At 43.4% G+C, this 25,281-nt stretch overlaps 1 protein-coding gene across 4 annotated transcripts in view; it reads left to right on the top strand.

The window, feature by feature from the left end:
* Window positions 1–696: 696 nt before the first annotated feature.
* ARMH4 (armadillo like helical domain containing 4) overlaps window positions 697–25,281 on the top strand; it is a 308,570-nt gene continuing 283,985 nt past the window's right edge. For 2 of the 4 annotated variants that reach the window (XM_082275044.1, XM_082275043.1), the window contains exon 1: window positions 697–886. The gene's annotated coding sequence lies outside the window, so the exon portion shown is untranslated. The remainder of the gene's footprint in view (window positions 887–25,281) is intronic. The other 2 variants (XM_082275041.1, XM_082275042.1) reach the window with 2 other exon arrangements.

Raw genomic sequence — 25,281 nt, forward strand, 5'->3', positions numbered from 1 at the left:
CATAAAAAAAACAGAGGGGATTAAATACCACCAAACGAAAGCTCTGTGGTGAAAAAAAAATGATAAAAATGTCATATGGATAGAGTTGCAAGACTGCTCAATTGTCATTCAAAGTGCGAGAGAACTGAAAATTGGCCTGGGCAGGAAGGGGGTAAAAATGCCCGGTATTAAAGTGGTTAAAGGTTTGCTCACAACAGGCGTGGTGTGGAAACACATGCAAATCTGTGCGTTTTCCCCGCACCAAAGAAAAGCGCACAGATGAGGATTCATTCTTGAAGGCACTGCCCCGCACAGCTAGCGTTCACGCGCACCAAAATGCATAACACCGCAGCAACATGCGTCTTGCTGCAACGCGATTTAAAAAAAATCATGCCAGCAACTTTTTTTGCACGTTTTCCACGTTTCGACAGGCTGCCCTAAACCGCGCCGCGTGGAAACGCACAAAAAAAAAAGCAGACGCGCCCGGACGCACCTCCTGGCCTGAGATCCATCAATTGGGTGAAGTGATCCCAGCCAGCCATGTGACCTCTGAGAGATGAGAGCCCCCCCCACCCCCCTTGTGATGAGAAGTTGGAGGTCATTCCTCCTTGCACCCCTCCAGCCCATGCTGGGACTACATCTGCAGACTGGGAAGAATGGTCCGGTGTACACAGGGAGGGAGGGAAGAGGAGGAGGGCTGCGCATGCGCGTTGCCAGGCGGGGTTGCATGGGCAGTCTCCGGCGTTAGAGCGGAGCGGGGATCAGATCGATGTGTTACTTGTCTGTCTCCGGAGAATAGAGACAACCCCGGGGGTGAGAGTGAGCGGAGATCGGTGTACGGGGAGAGGAGGAGGATGGGGGGCACACGGCATCACTGACACCCATGGCACACAGACTGATCTGCCTGGTAAGGATCCTCTACTATTCTTTGTTTTCACTGCATTGCCAATGACAGATCCAGCAGGACTCGGTACCTGCAAGGTACAGGGCAGCCAATCACATGTCAGATACCTCCCACTTACAGCTGACAGAATTATCATAGAAGATCGCAGATTGGTTGGTTACTATTTGTCATCATTTAAAGATCGCCATACACATTACATTCTGACAATGGTGGCCATGCACTGTACAATCTGATTGTACAATCTCTTTGCACTACAAGGGGATTGCTGGATTGGTTACAAATGGAATAAATTGCTTAGGTGGGGTCTCCTGTTACATTTATGGGAAATCTAAAGAAGGATTGTACAATCTGAATATATAATGTATAGACAGCTTTAGATTTACCAAAAGTATTACGTGATGCATCTAATCTATCCAATCAGCAGGCCCTTGTACTACAATGTTTCTTCTACAATCTCCTTTAAGGCCCCATTCACACTAGTGCGACTTGTCCCGCGATTTTGGACCGCAAAATCGCATGACAAGTCGCTTTCCATTATTTTCAATGAGCCCCATTCATATCAGTGCGTTTTGAAGTCGCACCGACTTCAAAGTAGTTCCTGCACTACTTTGCCACGGTTTTAATGCGTTTTGAGGCATATAGCCTTGCCATTGCTTTCAAAGTCGCGGCAAAATCGAGCCGCGAAATCACGGCAAAATTGCGTTGCATAAGTGTGAAAGGGGCCTAAATCTACACTAAGAGTCCATGCAGACTAGCGCCACTTGGTCGCCTGACAAGTCGCGCTCGGTCGCTCGCCATTGAGTAGCACAGGACCCGTTCTAATAGGAGCGACACAAGTCGCTCCGACTTAGAAAAAGGGTCCTGTACTACTTTGGGGCGACCTAGAGGCCACTTGCATTGACTTCAATTATATGAAGTCCGTGCAAGTCGCGCCGAAGTCGCAGTGCACAGCTTCACAGGTCGCCCCACAAAGTCGTGTCGCGCCAGTCTGAATGGGCTGTAAAGCTGGCCTTACACTAGCCGAAAAATCATTCGAACGCATTTTCGAAAAATGAAAAATTGGCCGTGAGAGCAGACGATCGTGCCGTCATGTAATGACCGAATTTCGAATGATAAATCGTTCAATGGGCATTTTTCGTTCATTTTGTTACATATGCCGGGTGCAAACAGTTCGGCCAAGAAATACATTAACCTTTCAATTTATCGTCCGTTCGGCAGAATTTTCCAAACTATTCCTTCGATTTTTCGGCTTTTCTATTCGTGCCCATTAACTGGACGAAAAACAAACGATCGGACCAAATGACAGATTTTCGAACGATTTTTCGGCTAGTGTATGGCCAGCATTAGATTGCATACGGTATAGTTGCCTTCAGATTTACCAAAACTTAGAGAGGAGCTCCAGGTCCCCCTCCCCAAAAAAGTCAGCAGCTACACATACTGTAGCTGCTGACTGTTAATGTTAGGACACTTACCTGTCCCTGGATCCAGCCATGTCCTCACCCAAACCCAATCTTCAATCAGCTTCAGGTGCTGGCGCCGCCATCTTCAGTAAGGGAAACAGGAAGTGAAGCCAGCTGGTTTCCTCCTGCTTTCTGAATGGTCCTGCAGGCTTCTGGGACCTGTGATGTGTCCTAGAAGGCTGCGGGGGAAGGAGGGGGCGAACGTCTGGCTCAGATCACCACGGCATATCTGACCAGAAGAGGGATCCGTTATCTGCAACCCACAAAAAGCTGCCGGCTGTGGCGGAAGGGAGGATGCAAACAAGTTGAACTTCCCCTTGGGTAAAATTCAGCTTTAATGAGGACTTGCAGATCACTGAATCTATACAATATAATACCATAGAGTATGCAGTACACAGACCTGTCTGATTGGATCGTATTTGATTGTTTAGGTTTGTCCTGATTATACATAGTTTTGGATATTGTACAATCAGATTGGGTAGATTAGGTAAACTGCCAATATTTTATACAATCTCCTTTAGTCAGCTTTAGATTCACCAAATCTATGTGATATCAGGATTTACAGATGACCATACACTATACAATCTGATTGCATATATTCCTTTAGATCTATTAACAACAAGATACTGCAAGTGCCTGCCTGGATACAAATTGATTGTATAGGATATTGCCAGTTTACCTAATCTACCCAATCAATTTGTATCCAGGCAGGCACTTGCAGTATCTTGTTGTCAATAGATCTAAAGGAGTATATACAATCAGATTGTATAGTGTATTGCCATCTGTGAGTCCTGATATCACACAGATTTGGTAAATCTAAAGCTGACTAAAGGAGATTACCAATATCCTACATGATCTGATTGTGCAATCTCCTTTAGTCAGCTTTAGATTTACCAAATCTGTGTGATATCAGGCCTTACAGATGGCCATACACTATACAATCGGATTGTATATACTCCTTTGGGTCTATTAACAACAAGGTACTGCTAGTGCCTGCCTGGATACAAATTGATTGGGTAGATTAGGTAAACTGGAAATATCCTATACAATCAATTTGTATCCTGGCAGGCACTAGCAGTACCTTGTTTTTAATAGACCCAAAGGAGTATATACAATCATATTGTATAGTGTATGGTCATCCGTAAGTCCTGATATCACATAGATTTGGTAAATCTAAAGCTGACTATAGGAGATTGAACAATCAGATTGTATAGGATATTGCCAGTTTACCTTTAATCTACCCAATCAATTTGTATCCAAGCAGGCACTTGTACTACCTTGTTGTCAATAAATTTAAATGAGTATATACAATCAGATTGTATAGTGTATAGTTATCCATAAGATTGTATAGTGTATAGTCATCCATAATAAATCTAAAGGAGTATATAGAATCAGATTGTATAGTGTATAGTCTTCCATAATAAATCTAAAGGAGTATATACAATCAGATTGTATAGTGTATAGTCTTCCATAATAAATCTAAAGGAGTATATACAATCAGATTGTATAGTGTATAGTCTTCCATAAGTCCTCATATCATATAGATTTGGTGAATCTAAAGATAGCTATAGGCAGTTGTACAATCAGATTGTAGCCAGCTCAATAAGCCCACCTCCAGAATAAACTGGGAGAAATCACTATGACATATAGACGTGTGACCTGTCCTGACCGAGCTGTAGATCTCTACAAAGAGTCATTGAGAGTTCTGACCTTTCCTAATGTGTATGGGTTTGTCTCTAAACACTTCCTTGACCTAAACCAAACTGCAGTGAAATACCAATCTCCTTGTATACAGTCTATATATATATATATAGGTGTGTGTATGTGTGTGTGTATATATATATATATATGTGATAAAATAGATATCTAAAAATATATACACTATACGTCACATGTGCAGATAATCTGATCTGTCAGACGGAAGAATTTGCATTCTATGATGTATATGTATTACATTGTGAAGAATGTTGTACGGTGTGTTGGATCTGGTAAAACTAGTCTTAGTTGCATGTCCTCCTGGATCTACTTGTTTTCTTATTGGTCACCTCCTATTCATGAACCTTTCTCTAGAATCCCTTTTCTCAACCCTTTTACCACGGAGGAGGCGTTGGAATAACTTCCTGGTTTCCGGGAACGCGATGAATTGCTGTATGTATAGCTTAGTACATTAGTGCGATGATCTGCTTAGTACATTAGTGCAATGATCTGCTTAGTACATTAGTGTGATGATCTGGTTATAGTGTGATGATCTGGTTAGTACATTAGTGTGATGATCTGCTTAGTACATTGGTGCGATGATCTGGTTAATATATTGGTGCGATGATCTGCTTAGTACATTGGTGTGATGATCTGGTTAGCACATTGGTGGGATGATCTGGTTAGTACATTAGTGTGATGATCTGGTTAATATATTGGTGCGATGATCTGCTTAGTACATTGGTGGGATGATCTGGTTAGTACATTAGTGTGATGATCTGGTTAGTACATTAGTGCGATGATCTGCTTAGTACATTGGTGCAATGATCTGGTTAGTATATTGGTGCGATGATCTGCTTAGTACATGAGTGGGATGATCTGGTTAGCACATTGGTGTGATGATCTGGTTAGCACACGAGTGTGATGATCTGGTTAGTACACGAGTGTGAGGATCTGGTTAGTACACGAGTGTGATGATCTGGTTAGTACATGAGTGTGAGGATCTGGTTAGTACATGAGTGTGAGGATCTGGTTAGTACATGAGTGTGATGATCTGGTCAGTACATGAGTGTGATGATCTGGTTAGCACATTGGTGTGATGATCTGGTTAGTACATTGGTGCGATGATCTGGTTAGTACATTGGTGCGATGATCTGGTTAGTACATTGGTGCGATGATCTGCTTAGTACATTGGTGCGATGATCTGCTTAGTACATTGGTGCGATGATCTGCTTAGTACATTGGTGCGATGATCTGCTTAGTACATTGGTGCGATGATCTGCTTAGCACATTGGTGCGATGATCTGCTTAGCACATTGGTGCGATGATCTGGTTAGCAAATTGGTGGGATGATCTGGTTAGTACATTGGTGTGATGATCTGCTTAGTACATTGGTGCGATGATCTGCTTAGTACATTGGTGCGATGATCTGGTTAGTACATTGGTGCGATGATCTGGTTAGTACATTGGTGCGATGATCTGGTTAGTACATTGGTGCGATGATCTGCTTAGTACATTGGTGCGATGATCTGCTTAGTACATTGGTGCGATGATCTGCTTAGTACATTGGTGCGATGATCTGGTTAGCACATTGGTGGGATGATCTGGTTAGCACATTGGTGGGATGATCTGGTTAGTACATTGGTGTGATGATCTGGTTAGTACATGAGTGTGATGATCTGGTTAGTACATTAGTGTGATGATCTGGTTAGTACATGAGTGTGATGATCTGGTTAGTACATGAGTGTGATGATCTGGTTAGTACATTGGTGTGATGATCCGGCTGTACACAGTGCGAGGTTCAGCCAGTTCCTGAGGAGCCAGATGAAATTTACTAATATTTGTTAAAGTAGCCAGCTGGAACTATTTCAGCAGAACAGTGTTTGCATCCAATCAGATGCAAGCGCCGTTTGGGCATTTTGACAACTGGCATGGCCAGCTGCCAATATATGATGACCTCAGTGGGCGATTTGTCGTCCTGCGCTGTGTGAATGGAGGAATCTGTTGGCTTGGAGTTGAGCTAAATTTAAAGTGATATTACATCCAAAAGCAAACCCTTATTATAGTGCAGCTTACCAATTCTCAGGGCCCATTAGGAACTGCACTGCGTTCTGTGCGATTCACATGCCATTATGAATGGGCTGAAATTGTACTGTACAAAAAGGAATGCATGCAGTCTTTTGAAATGCATGACAACTGCATTGTATGGTACAAAACTGCGTCCTGCGTTTGGGTCGTTGTTAACTTTGCACTAACCCCCGCAGCAGATCGCACGAGCAGTGCGATTGGATTTTAGTGCATTCTAGAGTGAACGGGCCCTTACATGTGAAGGCTGCATTTGTTTTCTTTTTTTGGGAGGCTTTAATTCTATTTTCATCTGGTGATCGGCCAGTAAGTCTGTTGTTTCTTAAAAGCACAAGCTCTCTTCTAGAGGTCTCATTTTACAGGGATGAGACAAATCATTTACAGCTTTTGTTCGTTCATGTAAAATCTTTTTCCCAAAAGGAAAAAAACTGTTTGCTGTAACTGATTATAAAGTCTGACCTAAAGTGTTTTTTTTTTTTTTTTTCTTTTTTTTTTTTGCATTTTAAATTTTGCAAAGCAAAATTACAGACAAGTAACCACGAGAAAGTCAAAATGGACGAGAGATGCATAGAGCGTTCAGCAGATCATACATGAGAATATGAATACGTACATATAGGAAGGTACATTAGGAATACAATGAGGCAGAGCGTATCAAGTTAGAGACAATTCCTGGAGTTTTGCTTCAATTTCTGAATGTATTTAAATCTGCTAGTACATCTAACTCCTCCCTCCCCCAGGCCAACAATGCTGCTGTCTACTGTGTCTCCGGTGCACCTTTATCCAGAGTGGGGACACTCTAATACAGGAGCGTGTTACTGACCAGATCACCAGGTGAAAGCAGAGGGAAAGAAACCTAAAAAAGGAAAAGGAATGCAGCAACCACATCTAATGATTGGTAGGCTGCAATATATATATAACATATTATTGGGTTAATATCACTTCTATGCCCCCACTCTGGTCATTGTCTGGTGTCACCTCTGTGTAAATTTGGACTTATTAAAGGAGAAGATTGAATGTTATCCAGACCACTGAATTTTGAAACGCCTTGTAGGTAAAAAAAAAAAATGTTAAAGTTTTTGTTACCCTTAACCACTTTACCACCGGAGGATTTTGCTGTCTTCCTTCCAGGCCACTTTTTGCGATTCGGCGCTGTGCGACTTCAACTGACAATTGCGCGGTCGTGCGACGCCGTACCCAAACGAAATTTACGTCCTTTTTTTCCCACAAACAGAGCTTTCTTTTGGTGGTATTTGATCACCTGTGCGATTTTTACTTTTTGCGCTATAAACAAAAAAAGAGCGTTTATTTTGAAAAAATAACAATATTTTTAACATTTTTTTATATGAAATTCCCCCCAAAAAAGATGTAAAAACCAATTTTTTTAAAAAATTTTTGGCCAATTTGTTTTCTGCTACCTATGTTTGGTAAAAAAAATCACAAATAGCGTATTTTGATTGGTTTGTGCAAAAGTTATCGCGTTTACTAACAAAGGGAAAGATTTTTGTCATTTTTGGTTTTTTTTTTTTTTAACGCGTAATGGCGGCGATCTGCGATTTTTTTTTCGGGACTGCGACATTGCGGCGGACAGATCGGACCCTTGACTGACATTTTTGACACTTTTGGGGGTACCAGTGACATTACTACAGTAGTCAGTGCTATATATATGCACTGTTACTGTAAAAATGACACTGGCAGGGAAGGGGTTAATTTTATTGGAGAGGGAGGGGTTAATGTATGCCTGGTGCTTACTGACGTGTAGGGGGGGAGGTGACTATGTGATTCATGGACAGATCGGATGTCCAGCTATGCTGAACAGTCCGATCTGTCACTCCCTGTCACTATGGAGATCCGCCCGCTGTGTTTACACACAGCGGGCGGATCTCCAGACTCGATCCCCGACGATCGGGTAAGAGCAGCGGCGATCGCCGCTGCTCCTCCCCTGGCCCGACTCCTGCTGTGAATGAAAACAGCGGGAATGAGCCTCCGGCGGCGCGCAAGCGCCGCCCAGAAGGGGGAGTGTCTGACGACGTAGTACTACGTCGTCAGACGATAACGAGCCACTCTGCCGCAGTAATATTACTGTGAGCAGTCGTAAAGTGGTTAAAAATAATAAATAGATCCTGTTCCTTTAAAGTATGTTATATAGCACAGTGATTGTGCTGTTTAATTTGGCCCCCTGTAATACCTGTCTGATCCTGCCTGGCTATACCCTCCCCTATGTAAACTGACCGCGGTATATCATGGCTGCTGAGCCCTGACACCGTGGTCAGTTTACATGTCTCAGTCATCCGCAGCCCTGATCTCTGTCTCCTGTGTTGTCTCCCCTCCTGCTGTAAAAAAAAAAAACTGCACTTTATTGTTCCCTCTCTTATATAACATTAGGCTCCCCAGTGGATGTCATTTATAAAAAATTGTTTGATACCTTATTTATGAGTTGTGCTCCCGTGACGGCCCGTGGGTCTCCTCCTCTCCTCGTCCCAGATGACGTCAGCACGGGATACCCAGCACCTCCTGCAGCTATCAGATCGCGGGAGGAGACCAGCAGGCAGTCACGTGAGCATCAAGCGGCGCTCGTAAATAAGGTATTATACAGCATATTTTTATAAATGAAATCAAGTTGGGAGCTTAATGTTATCTAATAGAGGGAACTATAAAAAGAAAAAAAGTGGCTTAACAACCACTTTAAAGAAATGCAATCCATCTCTGTATCCTTCCCATAGGAAATAGATAGAGATGGGAAACAAAGTATAGAAAAGATCATGTAACTATTTTATATCAATTGGAAGAGACTAGAGAGTCAATTCTAAGCTTGAACGAAAGCTGGCCATACGCTGTGTGAATGAATTTCAGACTTCCTAATTAGAGATGAGCTGGGGGGGGGGGGGGTCCTCCGAACTCCAATCAGCTGAGGGAAAGGGTTCTTCACCGGCCCCAACCCACATAAACAAAAGGGCAGGATGTTGGCGGGATCTGTCCATATAAGGGCGTCCCTATAAGGGCTGTCCCTATGAGGGCATCTGTCCCTATAAGGGCATCTGTCCCTATAAGTTACATAGTAGTTGAGGTTGAATAGACAATAGTCCATCCAGTTCAACCTGTGTAGGTGTGTGTGGCTAAGATCATCTCACAGCCCTAAATGTCCTGATCCTTGAGATGCAAGTATAAGAGTCTTTTGAAAGCCACCATACTACCTGCAGAAACCACCTCTTGTGGTAGAGAATTCCACAATCCTGTAGCTCTAACAGTAAAGAACCCCCCACATTGCCTGAAGTTAAAACGCTTCTCCTCTAATCGCAATGTATGCCCTCGAGTCCTCATGCACTCTCTACGACTGAATAGCTTTTTTTTCTATGTCGAGATCACCATTGAGATATTTATAAATTGCTATCATGTCCCCTCTCAGGCGTCTCTTCTCCAGGAAGAATAAATCTAGCGATTGCAGACGCTCTTCATAATTAAGATCCTCCAATCCCCTAATTAGTTTAGTTGCCCTTCTCTGGATCCTCTCCAGCTCCAACACATCCCTCCTAAGGGCACTGACATCACCAGCATCCTGCCTCTTTATTTACATGCGCTGTGAGGGCAATGAAGAACCTTGCCCGCTGCTGATTGAACTTGAAAAGAGCGCAACTTTGACGTTCCAATGGAGATGGAGCATGCTCAGTGCAGACTTGCTCAAACCCATTTCTATTCCTCATGAACAAGCCAAAATTTGATCATTGGGTGGCCCTGTTGGCACCTCTCCACCTGACATCCTTCAATTGCAAAATGGAAGAAGCCAGGCAGAGCAGTGCCTGCATCCAATCAGATGCAGCCTCTATTTGGGTATTCTGACAGCCACCATCAGCTGCTGTAGTGGGAGATTCGTTTATCCCCACAGTTTAGTGTGGATAGAGAAAATCTATGCTGCATAAAAGCAATCTATGGCTGTATGGCTATTTACGCAGGCCGTGCTTTGCTTCCACACTCCCAAATGGCAGCTTAGATACCGAGTGATGCATTGTGGGAAGGCGTGGGGGGGTGTCATGTGTACCCCAAACCCGGAAGACTCAGGCGCCAGTGGTGGAACAGGGCAGTAGCATAGTAAATTGAAGGTAAATAGATCTATAAGGTATAAAGGAAAAACTTCTTTTATTTTTTTATTTTTATGTTTTAGATAAAGTGGCAAAAAATTAGAACCCCTGTCAGGTTTTTTTTTTTTTTTTTTTTTGGTGCCTGTGCTCGCATTAAGGAGAGTCACTCTCTCTATTTCATCTGGTGATAAATATCACAGCGAGTGAAAGTGCACTTTGTGTTGTCATCTTAAGGTTCGCACTAATGCGTGAGGCTGCGGGTGAAAACGCGCTGCTTTTAGGAGACGCGCGGAGCTACCATTCGTTCTGAATAGCACCCCCATGTATCGCAGCCTGCACCACGTTTGCGGATGCCGGAGCCGCAGGGAAATCTTTCCCTGGAGCTGTTTCTTTTTCTTTTTGCAGGAACCGCAGGCACTGCAGTCCATTCATTTGAATGGGCTGCCGTGTCCGCGCAAGCGCGGCCTGCAAAAACGCATAAGGATGAACCTAGTGTAACAGTAATAAGGGGGTAATAAATCTTCTAATGGGGACACTAGTTCTGGTGACACAGGGATTTATTTGCTTTGTTTTGATATAACGATATCGTTTTTGCGAAGCAGAGATAAAACAAATCACACATTCTTGGGCACGTGTTTGATACCCCGATCCCCCTAGATGTTAACCCCTTCCCAGCCAGTGTCATTTAGTACAGTGACAATGTTTAGCACTGATCACTGCATTAGTGACACTGGTAAGGAATATATATATTTTTTTTTTTTTCAAAATTTTTTTTTCTTTTAGTATCGCAAATAATTAAAAATCCTGTGGTGATCGAATGGCTGTTTTGAATGCTGTCATTTTTTTTTAATTTGCCACCGAGTACCTGAAGTGGGCATCACTTCCGGGTTTTTACATGGAGACCTGATCAGAGCCGAATGCGGCTTTGATCGGGTCTTCTCTTCGGCGGTCGTGCAGGCTGGTTGCCCGGGTCTCCTGGTGGGACGGGAGACCCGGGCGAGCCGCAGAAGGCGGCGACGTCCCCTCCCGCTCCTTGTAATGACAGCCGAGTGGCTTCTCAGCCACATCGGTTGTTATTACAAGACAGCCGATTGTCGGCTATGGATGCCGGTACCGGGGTGATGCCTCTAGCTGCAGGCATCACTCCAGTACAAGCACTCTCCCGAAATATTGGCAATATCGGTAACCTCAGGGGCCGATTCCGATATATCGGGGACACTGCATATCGCCCCTCGATATATCGGCTCCATCCCTAATGCATACTATAAAAAATACCATCAAGATGGGATTACGGACGGACATTTTTCTTGTTTTGGGTTATACAGCTAAACGCTATGAACCAAAACGCAGCCGTGTCAATGGGCGTATAGTAGAGCTGCACGATTAATCGTATGAAAATCGCGATCTCGATTCACCCCCCCTGACGATCTAAACCTGACATATGCTCGATTCTTTGCATAGCTGCAGAGAGAACAGCTGTGGAAAAAAAAAAAAAGCCTCCCGCAAACAAACGCCTATCAGCATTCTCCCAGTAACTATAAACAAAATGATTACATTGTATCTTTTCCTTCCCTCTGCCAGGGAGAAAGGAAGTTTAACCTCTTAAAGACTGGACCTTTTTCTGACACTTGCTGCTTGCAAGTTAAAATCTGTTTTTTTTTTGCTAGAAAAGTACTTGGAACCCCCAAACATTTTATATATTTTTTTAGCAGAGACCCTACAGAATAAAATGGCGATTGTTGTAATATTTTATGTCACACTGTATTTGCACAGCAGTCTTTCAAACGCAATTAATAGACTTGAATGAATAAAAAAAAAAAAAACGTAACAGTAAAGTTATCCCAATTTTTTTTTTTGTTACACAGAGAATCGTGATCTTTATTCCAAGCTAAATAATCGTGATTCTCATTTTGGCCAGAATCGTGCAGCTCTAGCGTATAGCATACAATACTGTTGTCTGCAGATCCATACAAAATTGTACACAATACGGATCTAAAAGCAGAGTGTTTTATGCCCGTACGTCCACACATGCTATGGTCACTGAAGAGCAATCTGTGTTTGGGACGCTCTTCAGAGAGCTCTTGTCGGACAGTGAGGAGGTGTTATATCGTCTGCTTTAACTCCTTGATTGCTGCACTACCACACCGCAGCCACATGCATTGTTTTTATGGGTTGTGTCTGCCAAAAGCGACAGGGTGTCATTTGTGTTGCAGTATGTGTACACCCCTGCCATTGAAAGGGATGCTATGGTCACTGAAGAGTGATCTGTGTTTGGAACGCCCTTCGGAGAGCACTTGTCAGGCAATATTGAGGCGTTGTATCGCCTGCTTTAACCCCTTGGTTAAGAGGGTGTAATTTTTGTTGCAGTATGTGTACACCCCTGCCAGCGAAAGGGATGCTATGGTCCCTGAAGAGTGATCTGTATTTGGAACACTCTTCAGAGAGCACTTGTCTGGCAATATTGAGGCGTTGTATACTTATATTGCCTGCATTAACCCCTTGATTGCCGCACTACCACACCGCAACCACACCCATTGTTTGAACAGATTGTGTCCGCTGAAAGTGACAGAGGGTGTAATCCTTGAATAACAACCAAAAATGAAGACGGCTTGTAGCCATTCTCATAAATTGCGGACTTTTAAGGATGTGGTGGGATTGTCAGAGTAAAGTGAGCAAACAATTACATATTTGTTTAAAAAAACATAGAACATTTTAATATTGAAAAATCAGTTAAAAATGTGTAAATACACTGACATATACAATACAATTAATCAGAGACGTGGCTCAACTAATTATACAGAAAAGTGACAAGCTGATTCATATAATGGATGTCCGACGCGTTTCGCAGAACATAGAGTGGTTTCCAATCTACTTCCTCTCTCAGCCTACTTTTGATTGTCACGTTACTTAAAAAAAAGAATACAGTTTTTAAATGTACATTCATAAAAATCTTTAACATATATATCTCTGCAGATCTGACCTAGCAATGCTCACCAGTTCTACCAAACAGAACGAGAAAAAGCTGTAAATGGCCATCCAGATGCCAAAATTATGGAAGGGTGGATAGAGGGGGTAATCCTTGTCGCGGCATGTGTACACCCCTGCCAGCAAAAGGGGTGCTATGGTCACTGAAGAGTGATCTGCTTGGAACGCTCTTCAGAGAGCACTTGTCTGGCAGTAATGAGGCGTTGTATCGCCTTCTTTAACCCCTTGATTGTCGCACCACCACACCACAACTGCGTGCATTGTTTGAATGGGTTGTGTTCAGCGAAAGTGACAGAGGGTGTAATTTTTGTCGCAGCATGTGTTACACCCCTGCCAGCGAAAGGGGAGCAGTTGGGTGGTGGTAAAAATGCGGCTCAGTCACAGGTTTTAACCGCCCCTCAACTGCTACTGTGAGCAAGCCCTAATTCTCCAGCATCGATCATAAACTGAAATCTCAATTTCAAGTGCTCCATCCCTTTAAATAATGAGGTTAGTGCATGGGAAGATTACAGTGATTCTTCCGGTAGTCACTCACCGGCAGAAAATAAAATCTGTTCTCTTTCTGGAACACCTGTTCTGTTCTGTTCTGCAGGCTGACAAGACTGCAAGGAGAAAAACCTTAAACTGTCAGTTTACTAGGAAGCACTGACAGCACCGAGGCATGAGTCACAAAGTGTTTCCCTGATATTGACAGGCCGAGTATTGATCGGGCCCACCAGTATGTTGCTTACTCCACAGACCGGCCCCAGATACACTGGGAAAGTGATTGCAGCTAATACCACTTGTATACTCGGGACCGTGACATCTGGCACAGCCCTCCATCCAAAAGGACTGTTTTCTTTGCACAGGGCTTACCGTGTTTAGTATAGATTTGTATAGCAATCCAATGATTTAACTCACTCGCTCTCACTGCAAACTTGCTGACAGTGAGGAACTTTCCTTTAGGACTGGATTACTGTATTATGTTTTTTTTTTCGGGGCACAATGATGTTGCATTTACATTTGCTCAGTTAATTTACTGGTCATCACTGTACTCGTCCCCCTGCTCCACAGTCAAAAAGAGGAAAAAAAAATATTTGTTTTGTCTTTGTTTTGTTTTAGTGTTTATTTTTTTAATTTTGTTTTTTGTTGTTTTAGAGCAGGTTCAGCCCCCATTCACACTGGGGCGACGCTACTTCGCACCGCGACCTCCGAGGTCGCGGTGCGAGCAGCGCGGCGCGACCTCGGAGCGGCCGCCACGGACTTCGTAACATTGAAGTCTATGGCGGTCGCCTCCTGGTCGCCCCAAAGAAGCTCCGGACCCTTTTTCTGAGTCGGAGCGACTTGTGTCGCTCCTATCAGAACGGGTCCGCAGCTTCCCTATGGGAGGCGACCTGCGGCGACCTGTGAGGCGACCAGGTCGCCTCACAGGTCGCCCCAGTGTGAACGGGGGCTCACACTACTCCGACTCAAAGTCGCCCTCCCCCCGACTTTGGGCGACTTTGATGTCACCCGTGCAGCACGACTTCATCGCTGCTTGCAAACGACTTCTCATAATAGAAATCAATGCAAGTAGCTCCAAAAGTAGTGCAGGAACCTTTTTCTAAGTCGGAGCGACTTGAGTAGCTCTGATTAGAAAGGTTCCATTGCACATCATGGAGCGCTACTTGTCAGGCGACCAAGTCGTCTGACAAGTCGGAGTAGTGTGAACCGGCTCTTAGGCTGCATTCACATGTCAGCGTATGATCGCGGGCAGAACCGCCGCGGTTCCGCCCGCGATTCGGAGATTTATTGCAAATCGCGGGACGCCTAGCGTTGCCCGTTGATTTGCAGTAGCCCCCCAAACGCCGAGCGATGTTGCCGCGATTTACGCCCGCCAAATCGCGGCAACATCGTGCAAACAAAATCGCGGGGCGCAATACGCTCCAAAGAAGCTCTTGTACTTTTTTGGAGCGTATTGCGTCCCGCGATTTTGTTTGCGCGATGTTGCCGCGATTCGGCGGGCGTAAATCGCGGCAACATCGCTCGGCGTTTGGGGGGCTATTGCAAATCAACGGGCAACGCTAGGCGTCCCGCGATTTGCAATAAATCTCCGAATCGCGGGCGGAACCGCGGCGGTTCTGCCTGCGATTATAAGCTGACATGTGAATGCAGCCTTATTGTTTTTTTTGTTTTGTTTTTTTATTTTGTTTTTGTTTCTTTGTTTTTTGTTTTTGTTTTATTTAATTATTTATTTATTTATTTATTTTTGTTTTGTTTTTCATACTCTGGCCTCATTCATGCCTAGGTGGGAATGACTTATCCCTCCTAATTAAGGCCTCTTTCACACGGGCGTTTTGTATGTCCGTAAATCACCCCATCCATTTGCGGGTGATATACGGACATAATGCATGTCAATGGGATTGCTGATGTCAGCGGATGACCATCCGCTGACATCCGATTTGTGTCCTTTCAGTTATGTTCCGTTTTTTTGGAACGGAACAGAACCCCATTTTTGTTCTGTTAAAAAAACAGAACGGATGCAAAATCGGATGTCAGCGGTGTCATTCGCAATCCCCATAGACATACATTATGTTCGTATATCATCCGCAAACGGATGGGATCATATGCGGACATACGGAGCGGATGACACAAGTGTCACCTGTGTCCATGAAAAAAAAAAATAATGTGCCGCAGCAGAAGAAGAAGAAATCGGAGCGGCCGTGTGAAAGAGCCCTAAGAGCCGGTTCACATTTGTGCGGCTGCGGCGTTCGTATGTAATGTCGGAGCGCACTGCTCCTTCATTACATGCGATCGGCTGTGCGGTGCGAGTTTAGCCATACACTTTGTATGGCTAAATTCGCACCGCACCCGCAGCAAACACGCACAGGACCCTTTTTGGCAGCCGCATCAGGATCGGATCGCACAGCGGTTCACACTTGTGCGATCCGATCCTGTGCGAACTGCAAGGTCGCACTGCGATATGCGCTCAAACTGGGGGTGTCGTTAAGGTTACATTGACACCCCCAGCGTATCGCATATGGCAGTGTGAACTGCCGGGGGTGCGTTTGCAATGCGGGAACAGGCTGCGGATTTGCAGCCTTACCGCATCGCATAAGTGTGAACCGGGGCTCAGTGTTTTATTTATTTATATTTTTATTTTGTTTTTGTTTTGTTTTTCGTACTCTGGCCTCATTCATGCCTAGGTGGGAATGACTTATCCCTCCTAATTTAGTGCAAAACACTGTATGTTTAAAAGATTATAGTATTTCTAAAGGCAAAACTTGTTTTTTAGCTTTTGGATGGAGTGGAGAGGGATTAGAACACCTGTCAATTTTTATTGTGGTCTGAGACCCCCCCCCCCCCCCCCCCCTGCGTTGGGGAGATTCGTCCTCTCTATTTGTCCTGTTTACCATTCTCATTGAAAGTGAAAGAAAATCCTGAATTTTGGGTTGTCCCCAGAGATGTAATAGAGGGGAAATCTTCCAATGGGGACACGAGTTCTGGTGACCTGGGGGTCCCCAAAGAACTGGGATTTCCTCTCACTTCCTGTTTGGCTATGGGAAAGGAAATTTAAATGAAATCTCCATAAAGGAACGCAGATGACAAAAAAAAAAAAATCCAAAATGGGGAAAAAAAAAAGTGTTGGCTATAGTTCTACTTTAAATGTTGTTATTACGTTAGTGTTTAAATCTGCATTAGGAATTTATAAATACATTAAGGCCCATTTCGCAACAGTAGGTTTTTTACTGTATTGCATTCTCTGCATTGAGGTAAAAAACCTTCAGTGCACAGCTCCCCCTCCTGTCCCTCCTAATACTTACCTGAGCCCTATCTTGACCCAGCACTGTGCATGAGAGCAGCAGCTCTCTAGGCTCTCACCCTCCTTATTGGCTCACAGACAGCAATGGAAGCCATTGGCTCCTGCTGCTGTCAGTCTCAGCCATTAGGGGGTAGGTGGGCGGCGGGGCCCAAGCCTTGCTGTGCGTGTGTCTATGGACACACAGAGCACGGCTTGGGAGTGAGTCCGCACGAGTGCCCCCATTGCAAGTGGCCTGTTGTGGGGGGCAATTATTGGGAGTGAGGAGTCGGGAGCGTTGGCGGCAGACCCATAAAGAGGAGGATCGCGGCTGCTCTGTGCAAAACCTCCGCAGGTAAGTATGACATGTTTGCTATTTTTTTTTTTTTAGTACATATTTATCCTTTACAATCACTTTAAAGTAAACTTGTACCGGTAAAACAACCCATTCAGTTTAACCACTTGCCGACCAGCCACCGTAGTTATACGGCGGCAGGTCGGCTCTGTTACATGAAACGACGTACATGTACATTGCTTCATGTAGCAGTAAGTGTGGGCGCTCACAATCACGCTCGCTCCCCATGTAGAGACAATGCCGGTCTGCCGATGTAAACACGGCACACCGCTGTTCTGTCACTGATGAACACAGGGATCTCTGTTCATCCAGTGAGTCCATCCCCACACATTTAGAAAGCATCCCCTAGGCACACATTTAACCCTTTGATTGCCCCTGGTGTTAACCCCTTCCCTGCCAGTGTCATTAGTACAGTAACCATGCATATTTTTAGCACTGATTACTGTAGTAATGTCACTGGTCCCCCCAAAAGTGTCAGTTAGGTGTCTGATCTGTCTGCCGCAATGTTGCAGTCCCGATAAAAATCGCTGATCGCCACCATTATTAGTAAAAAAAAAAGAAAAGAAAAATGACCTAAATCTTTCCCCTAGTTTGTAGACATAACTTTTGCGCAAACCAATCAATATACTAGAGAGTGCTGTGTTTCAGCAGTGGCAGGGAGACTTCCCATCTGTTGCTGAAACACAATATCAAGTCGAGCAGAGCATCTCTCACAGGAAGTCTTGTATTTTTATTAATGAATACAAAGCTTCCTCTGATCAGCCCAGGTGGGGAGGTGGGCAGATGGCGTCACAATCTCCACCTCAGCCAATCGGGGGAAGCCTTTATTCCTGGATAAAAATACAAAGCCGCCTGTGAATGGCTGAGAAGCACTCAGCCCTTCTCAATTATGTTCCAGCAGAACACAGGAAGTCCCTCTCCCACTATCGGAACACAACACTGCAAATTGTAGGTAGCCAAGGCTCCATACATATCAGCTGCCATTCTCCTGTGTCGCACACTAGAGACTGACAGGTAAAAAACTGTTAGGAATTCTCTTAAGTTGGCACATATGTCTTTTTTAGATCATATTTACTACCAAGTAGTGCCTGGAAATGGTGTATTAAACCCAGGTATGCCTTGTTGACAATGCTTTGTTGAATTTTCCATAGTAAAAATTTAAGTTGGAGAGCATGGTATGTCCTCCTGGCACAGCATTTTAACCGCGATTTGAAAATGCACTACAATCGCAAAATGCAGGTTCAGGTTCCATTATTTTCAATGGCGCCTAAAACGTGGTGCAGTTTTGCAGTCACGGCAAATCGCATAATGTGAAGAATGTCGCCCAAAAAGGAGCTGGAGCTAATTTTTGGTGACGCGCTTCACGCATTTCGCGATAGTAGTGTATTTTGAGATTGGTAAGCAGAATCGCAGCAATTCTGCGGTGATCCCACAACTTCCAGTATCACATCTTGAGTCTGGGCAAAGCTCAGGAATCAGGTAGTCGGTGTGCCTAAATATAAAACCTTTTGCCTATCAAATTTTTTTGCCATCAGCAACATTTGAGACTTGTACTCTGTCCGCTGACAAGTGCCCTCTGGCTCCTAGATTAGTGTGTTAAAGTGAAAGTTTACCCTAAGACTAAAATCTCTAAATCTACTGCCATCCGCAATTTAAGACTAACCTATCTAACCCCATTAAGCAAGAATGGCTATACATACATATTCTGAAGCTGCTCCAGTCTGGTCTCCAGCGGTGGAAGTTCTGTGCAGGAGCTGTCAACGGCTAGGAAGTGACGTCACCCATAGAGTTACTATGGGGCTTCCGGTGTCTGCTACAGTGAAGCCGCCGCTGACAGCTCAGCTTGGCTCCGGAGCGGCTTCAGAAAAGGTATGTTTGGGGATTTCTTCTTTACAGGGCTAAATTATTTAGTCCTAGATTGTGGATGCAAGTTGATTTAGAGATTTTAGTTTTACCCTGAACTTCTACTTTAAAGAGAATTTTTGCCCAGGTTGTAAAAGAAAGAAAGAAAACTCTGCAGCTACAAATATTGTAGCTCTTGACTTTTATGAAACAGATACTTGCAAGTCCATGGAATCCAATGCTGTCTTCCCCACAGCTAATTTTCTCTTTCGTTTATTGACGGACACAGCTCCTGATTCTTCTTAACCATTGGGTTATACTGCCCCCTACAGGAGTAGGACACTAGGCAGGAAAAAGCTTGACTATGCCTATGGGCAGTCCCATAGGGTATACGCCCACTCTCAGCTATAGGCACTCAGTTTTGTTACAAGCAGTGTCAGAAGAAAGCCACCTCCACAGAGGGATGGGCGTTGTGTCCGTCAATGAACATCAGAGTCAAAAATCCCATTTTTCTCTTTCGTTCATTAATAAGCACAGCTCCTGATTCTTCTTAACCATTGGGACATCCCAAAGCAGTGTTAAACATTAGGGGTGGAAAAAGCAGAAAATAAATTTCCCAAGGCTAACCATAGTCAACCATAAACAACTGGAGCTCACCTGAAAAAACAATACACCCTCAAAGAAGACTAGGTCCTCTAAACAGCAGCCTGACAAAACCTTGCAGCCAAAAGAAGCATCCGCAGATTCCAACACATACACTTTATAAAATTTTTGTGAAAGCGTGCACCGATCCAGGTGGTCGCCTTGCAAACCTGCATTACTGACGCTTGATGACAAAAGCCCAGGAGACACTAAGCGCCCTCAGGGACACTAAGGGAAAGGAGGAACCTGATCCCTGATGGAATAGGCCTGAACCAACGTCTGTCTGATCCATCTGGAAATGGTCTCAGCAGAAGCAGACAACCCTTTGCGAGGTCCATCCGTGAGCAGAAATAGTGAGTCTGACTTCCTAAAAGACCCGTAGCTGCCATGTACACTCTTATTGCCCGGTCCACATCCAAGGTAAGTAAGGTAATTTCCTTTGTTTAGCCTGGGACACAGGGAAGGCACTACAATGTCTTTATCAAAATAACAAAGATAGGGAAAAAATTCCATTTAAAAAGAAAAAATTGTCAGGACCAGAGATTCCAGCATGGAACTACAGTAGGTCCTTACGCCTGACTAGGCAGAAAAAAACTAGGTGCCTATAGCTGAGAGTGAGTGTATACCCCCTGGGACTGCCCATAAGCATAGTCAAGCTTTTTCCTGCCTAGTGTCCTCCTCCTGTAGGGGGCAGTATAACCCAATGGTTAAGAAGAATCAGGAGCTGTTTCCGTCAATGAACATCAGAGAAATGGATTTTATGCCAGGCTTTGGCTCTCCAACACAATATTGCATGTGTGTGCCAGCTTTAACTTCGGCTCAGGCAAGCAAAGGCATGGCAGTGCAGTGAGACTGGTCCTGCAGCCTCCTGGGACATATGAAGGGCAGGTCGGGAGGTTGCAGACAAGTGGGCCAAGCACACATCATTTTTACGTAGGCCAGGATTGAGAAAATGGGAGCAGTATATTTACCAACACGGGTTGAAAAGTTCTGGTACCTGAGGCTGGATACCCTGGGTATAAACCCACTTAATCTGGGGATGGGTAGAATTCTCATTGGCTAATACTCCTCAAATGTTTTCCTGTTTGCTTGTGCACCCTCCTGAGTTTTCTGGTGAACGAATCTACTCCCCTTGACTTGTTAGATGTCTACTGCTTGTTTTAATTTATTTTGTATGCCATTGTGTAATCAGAATTTTTGGAATAGGTGTGTTTATGCCCACTCCCCCCAAGCTTCTTTATAGTACCTACTTATTCTGAAACTTCAGACTGTTTGGTCTGCTAAGTTTCTTAATAAAATTTTGTGGATATAAGTAAAAAAAAAAAAGAGGAGGCAGGTACCTGTCTATAAAAAGGTACGTGCTCGCCAAAGAAAAAAATAAAATCTGCAAATGTGTTGGAGGCTGTAGGGAAGAAGAGGATGATTTGCAGCTTCCTTCCTCGGTGAAGGTCTGCTTTAGGCTACCCATACACTGACCACATTTCTGCTTATTCCAGAAGTACCGACCAAATTTCACTTTGTGGGTGGCCCTGTTGGCATCCTTCCATCTGACATCAATTTTAAAAAGTGAAATACCAAGATGGAAAACTGTTGGCCGAGCAGCTATTGCATCCAATTGAGTTAGCCGGTGCCAGCTGTCTAAATACAGTGGCCGCCACCGCAGATTTGTCTGTTCATGTTGTATAGCATGTGGATGGAGGAATCTGTTTTTTTTTTTTGTTAAGCCTGAATGCAAGTATGGCTGGGTATGGCCCACCGGGTATGGCTCTGGAATTTTACAATAATTTCTCTAGTCTCCTTTTTTTGTCCCATGACATGCCATGCGGTTTGGATACATGGAGACTGGGCTATTTCTCAGCATTGTTATCACAGGGTGACATCATCAAGAGAAGTGTTACAGCCCTCACTTATAATATCATAAAGATGTCACTTTATAATTGACGGACCTGCTTTGAGAGTCAGGAGGTATAATGAATGCCATCCCGAAATTAATGTCCTTGTCCTTGTGGGTAATGTTTTACAAAATGACATATTATCTGCACCAGCTGGGAAATAGCAAAATGTAGTGCCACTTGACTTGGCAATACAATTCAAAGTCTTTGGCAGATCTAATCATGGAAATGTGATTTGCCTCTTTTGGATTAACCTTTGAAGGTCTGGATACTCCATCTGCATACTAAATATGCAGTTAATGAATTAAAATGTACGGTGCAGTAGCCAAGGCATAGACATAATAAACACAGCGAGCTTTGGCTGTGCAGCCAATCAAAATTCCTCTTTTATGGGATTATCCACTCTGAACTGCTAAAGGTCATTTCTGATTAGCCACCAAGTATTGGAGAATTTTTTTTTTTTTGAATTTTGATTATTCTGTGATAACTCCTTATCAGTTTTCCTAGCCTGGTGCTTTTTTCCTCTGTGTAAAGTGTACCTGTCATTCTTGCACCTTGGCAGTAATCATTTTGCAGGCAACTATGCAGCTGTTTTTGCACGATGGGTGAAGGGATCACTGCCAATAACTAATGTTTCACTCATTGGTGGACATAGGGGGTTTGACGCACTCACCAACTCAATATATCTCTTCTCACATCTAGATCTCTATACTTTAGAGGCCAAGTTGTTTTAGCAGCTGCCGCCATTGGTATTTTACATTACAGAGAAATCAGTATTGTAAGGGAAACTACCTAGCTCTGCAGGGAGCCATATTTTATGGGTTGGCTGGGAACCCTAGTGAATAGATTGCACCAGTGCAATTCTCAAGTAAAATAATAAGCCAAGCAATGAATACATGTTTACTCCTAGGTGAATTGTGCCTTGGGAGAATATATGGTTTTATTTAATTTTTTTTACCTTATGTTGATACATTTTTATTATTTATGTAAAATGTAAAGTTTACCAGTGGAGTCATCTAATCATTAAAGAAGCCATACAATTAATTGTCCTACCAGAAGCCACCTAAAGTGTGGTAAAGGCCTTTTTTTGATTTATACCTACAGGTAACCGTATAATGCGGCTTACCTGTGGGTACAGTAAATATCTTTTGCACCATTTAGGAGATATTTTCTTTAGCAGGGCTGGTGATGTCACTAGCGCATGCGCACTCAATGGACCACGTGCTGTCCACAGAGAGAGCTGTGCCGCGGCCGTGACTCCTGCGCGAATGCATAGGAGTGACGTCATCGAGGCTCTGCCAGCCAAACGACGGCTTTCTGCGAACCCAGATGGAAGCCCTGTCATTGGCAACAGCGCACCACTGAAGGGCTTTGTTTGCAGGTAAGATTTATTTTATATTGTGCTAGTATGTATTCCATACTAGCACAATATGACATTTATTTTCAGGCAGAAGATGTCTTTTTGTGGTTTACTGCCACTTTAAGGCCTCGTTCACACGGGGCGTTCATAACGGTATGCCCGTGGAAAGCCATGTTCTACCTGCACAGGGATGCACAGAACACCTGTGCATCTCTGTGTAGGTAAATGCGGCTCCCCATGGGCGTAGTCCTATTCATGTCAGTTGGGATGCAGTGACTGTCCGTGCAGTGGGTGAATTCCAGGCTGTGCACTCACACAGATGTCACATCTGGAGCAGCGGCTGTGTCTGTGCAGCTGCTGCATGCCAATTAACAGCAGTGGTACCACCTGCATGGGATGCGTGGAACACCTGTGCATCCTTGTGTGGGTAAACACGGCCCTCGGGGAGGGGGGGGGGTGCGTTGTTAAGTTATGTATGCCCTATGTGAATGAGGACAAAGCTAAATTGCACTCTTAGGTCGACTGAGTCTTTAAAGTGACACACTGTTTAATTTACATTGTCCCTTGGATTTCTGTATATGGATGATGGCACTGTATTTATTTTAATTGAAAAAAAATCTAAGGACCTTTTTCCTAATCAATATACAGCTGTCACATGACCCAGCTTGTCTGCAGGGAAACATAAACAGGAGGAGCTTCTAGTCCTTTGCTGCTGGTCACATGTTCAAAAAAAAAAAAAAAAAACAGCCTTTGGAATACAGAGTAATAATAAATTATTTATGATCAATAAACTGTTTTAAATTGTCATACAGATATATATTTGAAATCAGATATTTATTATTTTGTGGAAATAACATGGTGTGGGCAGATTTCTGCCAGTCACAGGCTGTGTCATGCCCCTCCAGCCTGTTTCTTAAAATAAGAGGGAGGTAAAGCCACCATTAATCTACATGTAATATCCCGCCCGCATTGGGTTTAGCTGGTTTCTGGGCATGGAGGAGGAGAGAGGGTGTGGGCTGTCATTTACCACTGTGTATGGTTACACCCACATGTGTGACTCTATAGTCATATGGGCTGCTCAGATGTGATAGGGAGGAAATGCTCAGCATATAAACTCACTGAAAACTGAGCATGTGCAGAAAATCCCTAGTTTTTATTTTTATTTTTTGTGCTATAAACAAAGTCAGACAATTTGGACCCGGTGGACATGGAGTTGCTGGACCAGCTATTGGCTCCTGCTGTGTCCATTGACAGCAGGAGCTGGTAGCCGGTGTCGCATGTGCGTGCCCTAGACCCGGAAGTGCAAAATCACATAACTACGCGATTTCGTGCAGAAGAGCCCCAACTCCCCACAGTATATATACGTGGGGCCGTCGGTCAGCAAGGGGATAAGAGAAAATATAATGGTTTTACATTTCTTTAATTTTTTTCTTTTTTTTATAGACCCTGAACATTAGGTTATCAAACAAGAGGGCAATAAAATAAGACATAATACTCTTTGCTGCAATGAAATAAGACCTTATACTTTTTGCTTCACTCAAACTTATAACAATGTAATGAAAAATAATGTAATGTGTAAATAAATACAAAAAAAAATTCCCATTAAGGTATATTAGGTTCTTTTTGTTTTCTTTTGTTTTTAGAACTCGCTAATACCAATTACCGATACCCACTGCAAGTCTTTTGTTTACTTCGGCCATCAGCAGTGGTACAAAGCATTGAAAAGTTATTATACAAATAAAATACATTTATTTTTTTAATTTTGCACTTTTTTCAATGTGAAACATTTAAATATATGTTAAAGGTGTAAAAGTATTAATGAACAAAGCAAATAAAAAAAAAAGTTTTAATATTAATAGTTTTTATAAAATAGAAGTAAATTAAAAAAAAAAAAAGAATCCCTAGGGAAATAATTAAATTGAGAAGAGAAATATGGAGTTAATAAGGCTGATTAGAGTAAATTAAGGGTTAATAAGGGGTTAAACAGAGGAACAATTTTTTTGAAAACCAAAAAAAATATATATTTTTTTTTCTTGACAAGGTTGCTTTAAACTGACTTTATTTGCAGAACAAAGTTCATCCTATTGATCTGTAAATGAATAAACAGAAGAACAGATAAGAAGATAGTTTCTTTTTATCTGTCTCTTTCAGTGCTGAGCAATAAAGTTGATAAACATTACCGGCTGCTTTTTTCTTTTTTGATAGCTGTGAGAAGGGAAACTGCTCTGCACTTTTTACATGAATTGTGGGTT

The sequence above is a fragment of the Pelophylax lessonae genome (genome assembly GCF_965119305.1).
Source record: "Pelophylax lessonae genome assembly, chromosome: 13".
Lineage (NCBI taxonomy): Eukaryota > Metazoa > Chordata > Amphibia > Anura > Ranidae > Pelophylax > Pelophylax lessonae.